Below are 8655 nucleotides of genomic sequence, written 5' to 3' on the forward strand. Positions count from 1 at the left end.
CGCATTAGCCTAGCTCAACTGAAAAACTATATTTCACTTGTTTCAGAAAACCGATTACAAAATATATCTCATTACAAGATATATCTCAAACAATATTTGAAGAAAAGCATTTCGCTGAATTGGAGATCTGTTTTCACTCATTACAAAATATATCTCAAAAAGTACTTTTACTATTTCACTCATTTGAAATGAGTATTTCACAAGTTTGAAAAAACACAATTCTATGATTTGGAAAACTGATTCACTCTTTACAAAAACAATCTCTTTACAAGTGCTTTCGCTCGTTACAAAAGATAGATTTCACTCATTTCACTAGTTTCAGAAAATATATTACACTCGTTCAATTGAAATACTACATTTCACTTGTTTCAAAAAAGTGATTTCACTTGTTACAAAAGATAGATTTCACTCATCTCACTAGTTCCAGAAAATATATTACACTCATTCAATTGAAATACTATATTTCACTTGTTTGTAAAAAGTGATTTCACTCGTTACAGAATGTATGTTTCAATTCTTTGGAATAATTTATATCTATGAACTTAGTTAAATTTATTTTTTGAACTAAGTGAAATCTATGAAACGAGATATTTTTTGAAGACTATGAAACATGTTATTTCGAAATCTAATTTAAAAATATTCAAGATTGATCTTGTTCTGAAGATCACGTTTCAAGGAATTTGAATCTATAAAAAAATTCTATAATGATCACAAATGGAAACATATTTCACTGATCACAAATATCAGTATCAAACATTAAAATACGCAGTTCCACACAAAATATATTGAGTGAAATATGTTAATTGAAACGTTGACAATTAAACTTGTTTCAAATATATCCAAGATTGCTCTTGTTCTAAAGGTCTTGGCGCAATTAATTCAAATATATAAATTATTTCATAAAGAAAATTATAAGTTAAAAGATGTGAATGATTAAAATTTTCATGGGGTGAATAAAATGATGGGTTTGTTGGTGGGAGAGGAGAGAGTGAATGTGTCATAACCTGTACCCATGTCAGAAAAAAAGAAGTATAGGACAATGCATGCGGATGCGGAGTTTCTGCACTCGAGCTCAAATGAGCTCGGGTGAACAGTAAATCAAAACTAAATCAAAAAAAATTTAAAAAATCCAATTTTTTGGAAGAAACACTGACAAAAGTTCTAAGTGCTTGCAAAAATTCGCCATAAAATCACATTTCTAGAAGGCGTGGCAAAAAAAAAACAAAATCAGTACTCTGAAAAAGCTACTTTCAAAAGCATTTTGGAGCACTGAATTTGTTTTTTTTGCCACGCTTTACAGGAATGTGATTTCATGATGAATTTTTGCAAGCACTTAAAACTTTTGTCAATGTTTCTCCCAAAAAATTTGGAATTTTTTTAATTTTTTTCGATTTTACTGTTCACCGAGCTCAAATGAGCTCGGGAGCAGAAAGGCACTTTCGAATGCATGCTACCTTTATCTGCTAATGGTGGAACCCACAAGAGAGTAATACTAACACTTAAAGCCAGGGAAAGATATCAAATACGTGCGACTGTATCGGGATACACACCATGTGGCAGAATCGCATTGGATGTGCGTTGCCCGGTATCTCCCGTTGCTGGTAAGGCTAGTCATAGTGGGAGTACTTAGCTAGTAACATAGCACATTCTAATTTTTTTTTTACTTATGTGGCAAGTAGTTAATGAGAACGAGTAGTAAGTACGTACTACGTATGACATGTGGGATTGGAAACGCCATACTGATTATGATGCCACATCGGCATAGACTTGTCCACTGCGATGCTACTTATCCTAGGCTGGACGTATCAACAGCTCTAACAGGAATTTGGCTCAGCTTCAAGATCATTCAACCACCGAAGGCATTGTCTGATGTCATCGCCTGGCCATACGTCAGCCAATAAGACTTGGGATGCCCTAGGAGATCTAGAAAGATGGTGCAATTGTGCATGCAACAGAGTCTGGTTTCTAAGGGTGTGTTTGGTTGAAGAACCAAGTGGAATGTAATGTAATGGTTCCATTTCATAAAAATGAAATGGTTCCATCTCTGTGTTTGGTATGAACAGTTAGGTGGAATGAAACGGTTACATCTTCATGTTTAGTTGGTGGAATGGAATGATTTTTTTTCAAACACCCTATTGATACATTTATTTCAGCAGCGAGGTTTGTGCGCGCGCTACCGCTACTTAGCAACAGCGCCTTATTTTAAAGCGTGCTGCTAATAAGATTCTGTGTATAGACTTTTCCCTAGTAGTGATGACATGGAAGAGGCTGATAACTACTTCAAGCTGAGAAAAGATTGTTGCGGAAAACTTTCCAACTTTCCTCTACACAAATGTACGGCTGCTCAGGATGCTTGCTTATGGCAAAGTTATAGTTGATGCTGAAATCCGAATGCAAGAAACCAAATGCTTGTAGGCCCCTATAAAATTTGCCCTCACTGTGATGAAGGTGTTTGGATCGGAGTACCTGAGAAAACCAACTATTGAGTACATAGAAAAATTACTGACAATTGGAGTATCAAGCGGTTTCCCGGATATGTAGTGTTCAGTTGATTACATTCATGAGCAATGGAAGAAGTGCCCAAAAGGTTTGCGCGAGCAGTTACCAAGATCACACCAAAGAAGGCACCATCATACTTGAAGCAGTGACATTGAAGGACTTTTGGATTTGGCATGCTTTCTTTGACATGACTGGTTCTCACAATGATATCAATGTGCTCTAGCGATCTCCGTTGTTCAAGCGACTTTGTGACGTGAATGCTTTGACATACAACTAGACCGTCAACAGACACAACTATAAAATGAGATACTACCTTGCCGATGGTATCTATCCTTAGCGAGAGGCGTTTGTGAAGACTATATTCGAGCTAGGAGGTAGGAAAGAATGTCTCTTTGCACAAATACAAGAAGGTGTTAGGAAGAATATGAAGAGGGCATACCGGGTCCTCCAAGCTTGCGGGGTATTATTCATGGAGCTGAAAAGGTGTGGGAACCGAAGACATTGTGACAGCTAACGACATGTTGTGTAATCTTGCATTGTGGAGAATGGGGGCGAAGAGACAGCCCGCACACACGATTTAATTTGAGAATCCCGAAGTACAGGTCCGGTCCATGCACGGAAGAAAATGGGAAGTATGTTGTGAACTTTCTAGAAATACATCGACAACTTCTAGATCAATATGTGCAACTATCCAATGATCTTGTGAAACATATGTTGGTGGAAATCAATAAATTCTATGTTTGAACTATGTATTTTTATGTACGAATAAATATTATTACTGTGTGGCATTCATTGTTACGTGCAGTTGTATCATCAAATGATCAATGCGCATGTGTCTGCATATATTTAAGGTTTTAAAAGCGGATGTGCGGTCCAATGTTTAGGGTTTGAATTTGCCTAGTCTGGTTGCAGATGCTCTTTGCTCATGCAATGCAACACATACATGCGGCCCTTCTCTTTGTGGATGATTCTTTGATTCTCATGAAAGCCAACCAACACAATGCGGAAGCTCTGAAAACAGCGTTAGCTTTATATTGTCAGGCATCGGGACAATTGGTAAGCATTGAAAAATCCAGCATTTTCTTTAGCCCAAACATGAAGGTGGAGATTAGGGAACAATTGTGTATAACGCTGAATATAATGACAGAGGCCCTCAGTGACAAATATTTGGGCTTGCCAGCAAACGTGGGTGTAGATAAAACAGACTGTTTCCAATTTCTGATTGAACGGATTGTCAAGAAAATTAGTGGCTGGAAGGAAAAATTATTGTCTGCCGGGGGAAAGGAGATCCTGCTCAAGGCTGTGATCCAAGCCATACCCACCTATGCAATGTCGGTCTTTAAAATTCCTAAAAAAATTGTAAAGGAATCATTGACGCGATAGCGCATTTCTGGTGGGGAGACGAGGAGAACTAGAGGAGGATACACTGGATGGCCTGGTGGAAAATGTGCGTACCTAAAAACCAAGGAGGGATGGGATTTCGTGATATTCACTGTTTCAATCTAGCACTGCTCGCCAAACAGGCATGGCGCCTTCTGGATAATCCTGATTCTTTGTGTGCCACAATTCTAAGGGCTAAATACTATTCTGATGGCGATTTGTTAAATTCTAAGCAAAAGAAAGGCTCTTCTTTCACCTGGCAAAGTATTATGGCTGGCATAAATTCTCTGAAACGTGGCTATATTTGGCGTGTGGGGAATGGACAAAATATAAATATTTGGGAAGATGTCTGGATCCCAAATTGTGATACTAGAAAATTTGTGACACCTAGGGGGGGACAACTGTTAACTAAGGTGGGTGATTTGATTGATCCTATTTCAAATTCTTGGGACGAAGATCTGATTACACAAACAATGTGGCCCATTGATGTTCAACAGATTCTCTCAATTCCAATATCGCAACATGATATGCCATATTTCATTGTTTGGAGTTATACGAAAAATGGTATGTTCTCGGTTCAGTCTGCTTATTTTGTGGAGTGGAACCACCAGTACGGAAGTAGACTAAGACATTCTAACGGGATGGGGCGAAGCACAGTTAATCCTATTTGGAGTAAGATATGGAAGTTATCGTGTCCGGCAAAAGTCAAAATTTTTATATGGCGTACATTACATGGAACGCTTCCATGTCGGGTTACGCTCGCAAATAGACATATGAAGGTCACACCCATTTGCCCTACTTGCTCTGAGGGTTCTGAAGATACAAAGCATATGCTTTTCCTTTGCAGTAGAGCAAAGGAGGTTTGGACCAGGCTGGGGATGGATGATATCATTGATAAAGCTTGCAAGGTTGACCTTGCTGGAGAGGCGGTGCTGGAATACCTACTACTTCTGCCAGACCAAGAGTTGAGGATAATGGGTCATCACAATGTGCGTGAAATGATTGCTATTTCAGCATGGTATCTATGGTGGGAAAGAAGGAAGTTAGTGCACAAGGAGACAACTCAGAATGCACTTCAGGTTTCAATGGGGATTCTAGCGCTTACGTCAAACTTCGTAAATGCATCATCCCCCAAGGCTACTATGAAAAAGGGGGGATGGTCATGTCCTCCTAGGGGTTTTGTGAAATTTAACTTTGACGCTTCTTTTGACCATGACCTACTTAAGGGCACGATGGGGGCGGTTTTGAGAGATGAAAAAGGTAGGTTTATCGCGGGGGGAAACGGGAAGATTGACTATTGCGATGATGTGTTGATGGCGGAAGCCTCAGCTCTTAAATTTGGTATAACATTGGCGCAAAGGGCGGGATGTAATCGCCTTATTATTAACTCGGACAACCTGGAGGTGATTGATATCATGAAGAACGGAGGACAATCGATGGGTGCGGCGGCGGCAATTTTCGACGATTGTTTTCATTATGCTTGTGACTTCGTTGCTAGTAGATTCGAACACTGCAACAGAAAAGCAAATAAAGTAGCTCATAAGCTTGCGAGTTTAGCTAGATTTTCATTGGTTTCTGAATGGTTTGAGAAACTTGTAAATGAAATTGTAATGACCCTCACAGACGATGTACTTGCTATCTCTAATGAATAAAGTTTTCGTTTATCTAAAAAAAATACATGCGGCCCTCGTGTAGCAACCGAATGAATCGTTCGCCCTTGTGTAAAAAAAGGGTGGTTGTTCCACGCGAGCCAGGCTGCCTTTCTGTTAGTGCTCGTCCTTGCTCATGGAAAGCAGTAAGGCTGTCTTATTGTAAGACAATAAGTTTTGGGGAACCAGCACAACCCTCTAGGGGTGGCTTATCTCATTATATATAATGGTTGTGTTACAATATGTACCATATACGTACATAGGTACAGAAGCTATACATAGTCTAACACCCTCCCTCAATCTTAGCCACTTTCTAAAGAACTGAGAAGGGTAAGATTGCGCCTACAAGCCTCAAACTGTGGCAGCGGTAAAGGCTTAGTGAAGATGTCTGCAAGTTGATCCTTAGATGAGATAAACTTGATCTGGAGTTGCTTCTGTGATACACGTTCCCGTACAAAGTGATAGTCAACTTCAATGTGTTTCATTCGGGCATGAAATACTGGATTTGCAGAAAGGTATGTAGCACCGATGTTATCACACCAAAGAATAGGAGGCTGTGGTTGAGACAAACCTAACTCCTGAAGCAAAGACTGCACCCAAATAATCTCTGCAGTAGCATTAGCCACAGCCTTGTACTCAGCTTCAGTACTGCTACGTGACACAGTAGCCTGTTTCCGAGCACTCCAGGCGATCAAATTAGAGCCAAAGAATACTGCATAACCCCCCGTGGATCGCCTGTCATCTGGGCTACCAGCCCAATCTGCATCAGAGAAGGCCGAAAGGACCCGAGAGGAAGTCGGCCGAATATGCATACCAAATGTCAGGGTGAACTGAACATAACGAAGAATGCGTTTAACAGCAGCCCAATGAGTATCTCTGGGAGCCTGAAGATACTGACAAACCCTGTTAACAGCATAAGAGATATCTGGTCTCGTGATCGTCAAGTACTGAAGTCCACCAACAATGCTCATGTACTCTGTGGCATCCGCAGGAGACAAAAGCTCGCCATCAACAGCTGTTATCTTGTCGGTAGACGACATGGGTGTGGTGGTCGGTTTGCACTTCAGCATGCCAGCTCTCTGTAACAACTCCAAGGAGTACTTCTTCTGCGTAAGGACAAGACCAGTAGCACGAGAAGTGACCTCAACTCCAAGAAAGTAGTGAAGCTTCCCAAGATCTTTGACCGCAAAATCAGCACCAAGAGAGCAGACAAGAGCATCAGCAGCATACTGAGAAGAGCTGACAAGGATAATATCATCGACATATACCAAAAGATACATAGTGACTTCTGGCTTCTGTAGAAGAAATAACGAAGTGTCAGCAGTAGACGGCACAAACCCATGAGCACGAAGGGCAGAGGCAAGGCGGGCATGCCAGGCACGAGGAGCTTGCTTCAAACCATATAGTGCTTTGGAAAGACGACAGATATAGTCAGGACGATCAGGATCAGAGAAACCAGACGGCTGTTTCATATAAACCTCTTCCTCCAAAAATCCATGTAGAAAAGCATTCTGCACATCAAGTTGACGAAGTGACCAACCACGAGAAACAGCAATGGAGAGAAGAAGCCGAATAGTGGTAGGCTTGACGACAGGACTGAAGGTGTCCTCATAGTCAAGACCATGACGCTGCCGAAAACCGCGAGCAACAAGTCGCGCTTTGTAACGCTCAATAGATCCATCCGAATGCTTCTTCACTTTGAATACCCATTTTGAGTCAATAACATTTACCCGTGGTGGTGGAGGAACGAGAGTCCATGTCTTGTTACGAAGAAGAGCATGAAACTCCTGCTCCATAGCCTCTCGCCAATGTGGAATGCGCAGGGCAGCCTGATATGAGCGAGGCTCAGAAGATGGATCCGCAACAGCAGCAGCCAAACAAGCAGCGAACCAAGCAACCGTACCATCCTTACGTTCCTTAGGTTTGAAAATGCCACTGCGACTGCGTGTATGTGGTTGGGACACAGGAACCACCGAGGTCGACGGAGCAGCCTGCAACGGGCTGGAGGACGGCGATGTTGACGAGTCAGCCGGTGACGAGGAGCCAGTCACGGTAGCCTCGGACTCGGTTGGCGAAGAAGACCGACCCACCGGCGAAACCGGCAGAGCAGACGAAGCAGCTGGCGACTCCGGCATCACAGACCGGGCCGATGGCGAGCTCGGCATAGTGGGCCGTGGCGCGGCCGGTGTCGCGGGCCGATCCGCTGATGAAGGCGACGTGAGGACCCGAGCCGCGGGCGAAGACGGCGTGACGGGCCGAGCCGCAGGCGAAGACGGCGTGACGGGCCGAGCCGCGGGCGACTCGGCGGCCGCTGGCGAAACGGACCAAGCAGTGGAGATGCTCGGCACGACGGGCTCGTCGGGTGACCATGCATGGGCACGCGAATCGATGCCATGCAACATAGGGCGATCGACGTGCCCACCAGAAGACGACGATGATGATGGTGAATCCTCCAACAGCTCCAAACGAGCTCCACGTCCGGTTCCTGCACCATGGTTAGGTAACAGCAAAGGAGAGTATGCAACATCATCAAATTGGTCAGAAGCAACCGAGGATGAATGCAGGGATGGTGGTTCGACAGTGGACACAGGAAGGTTGGCAAAGGGAAAAACATGCTCATCAAACACGACGTCCCGAGATATATAGACACGATTAGTGGGAACATGAAGACATTTGTAACCTTTATGAAGAGAGCTATAGCCAAGAAAAACACACTTCTTAGAACGAAACTCAAGCTTGCGCTTGTTATATGGACGGAGATGCGGCCAGCAAGCACACCCAAATACCTTGAGAAAGGTATAATCAAGTTGTTCATTAAGGAGAACCTCAATGGGAGTCTTCATGTTTAAAACACGAGTAGGAGTACGGTTGATGAGAAAGCATGCAGTGGTGAAAGCATCACTCCAAAACCGAAACGGAACAGATGCATGGGCCAAAAGAGTAAGACCAGCTTCAACAATATGACGATGCTTACGTTCGACTGAACCATTCTGCTGATGTGTATGTGGACATGCTAAACGATGAGCTATCCCAAGCGACTGAAAGAAAGAGTTGAGGTTGCGATACTCGCCCCCCCAGTCTGACTGGACATGAACAATTTTGTGCTTGAGAAGACGTTCAACATGTT

The sequence above is a fragment of the Triticum dicoccoides genome, chromosome 5A, assembly GCF_002162155.2.
Source record: "Triticum dicoccoides isolate Atlit2015 ecotype Zavitan chromosome 5A, WEW_v2.0, whole genome shotgun sequence".
Lineage (NCBI taxonomy): Eukaryota > Viridiplantae > Streptophyta > Magnoliopsida > Poales > Poaceae > Triticum > Triticum dicoccoides.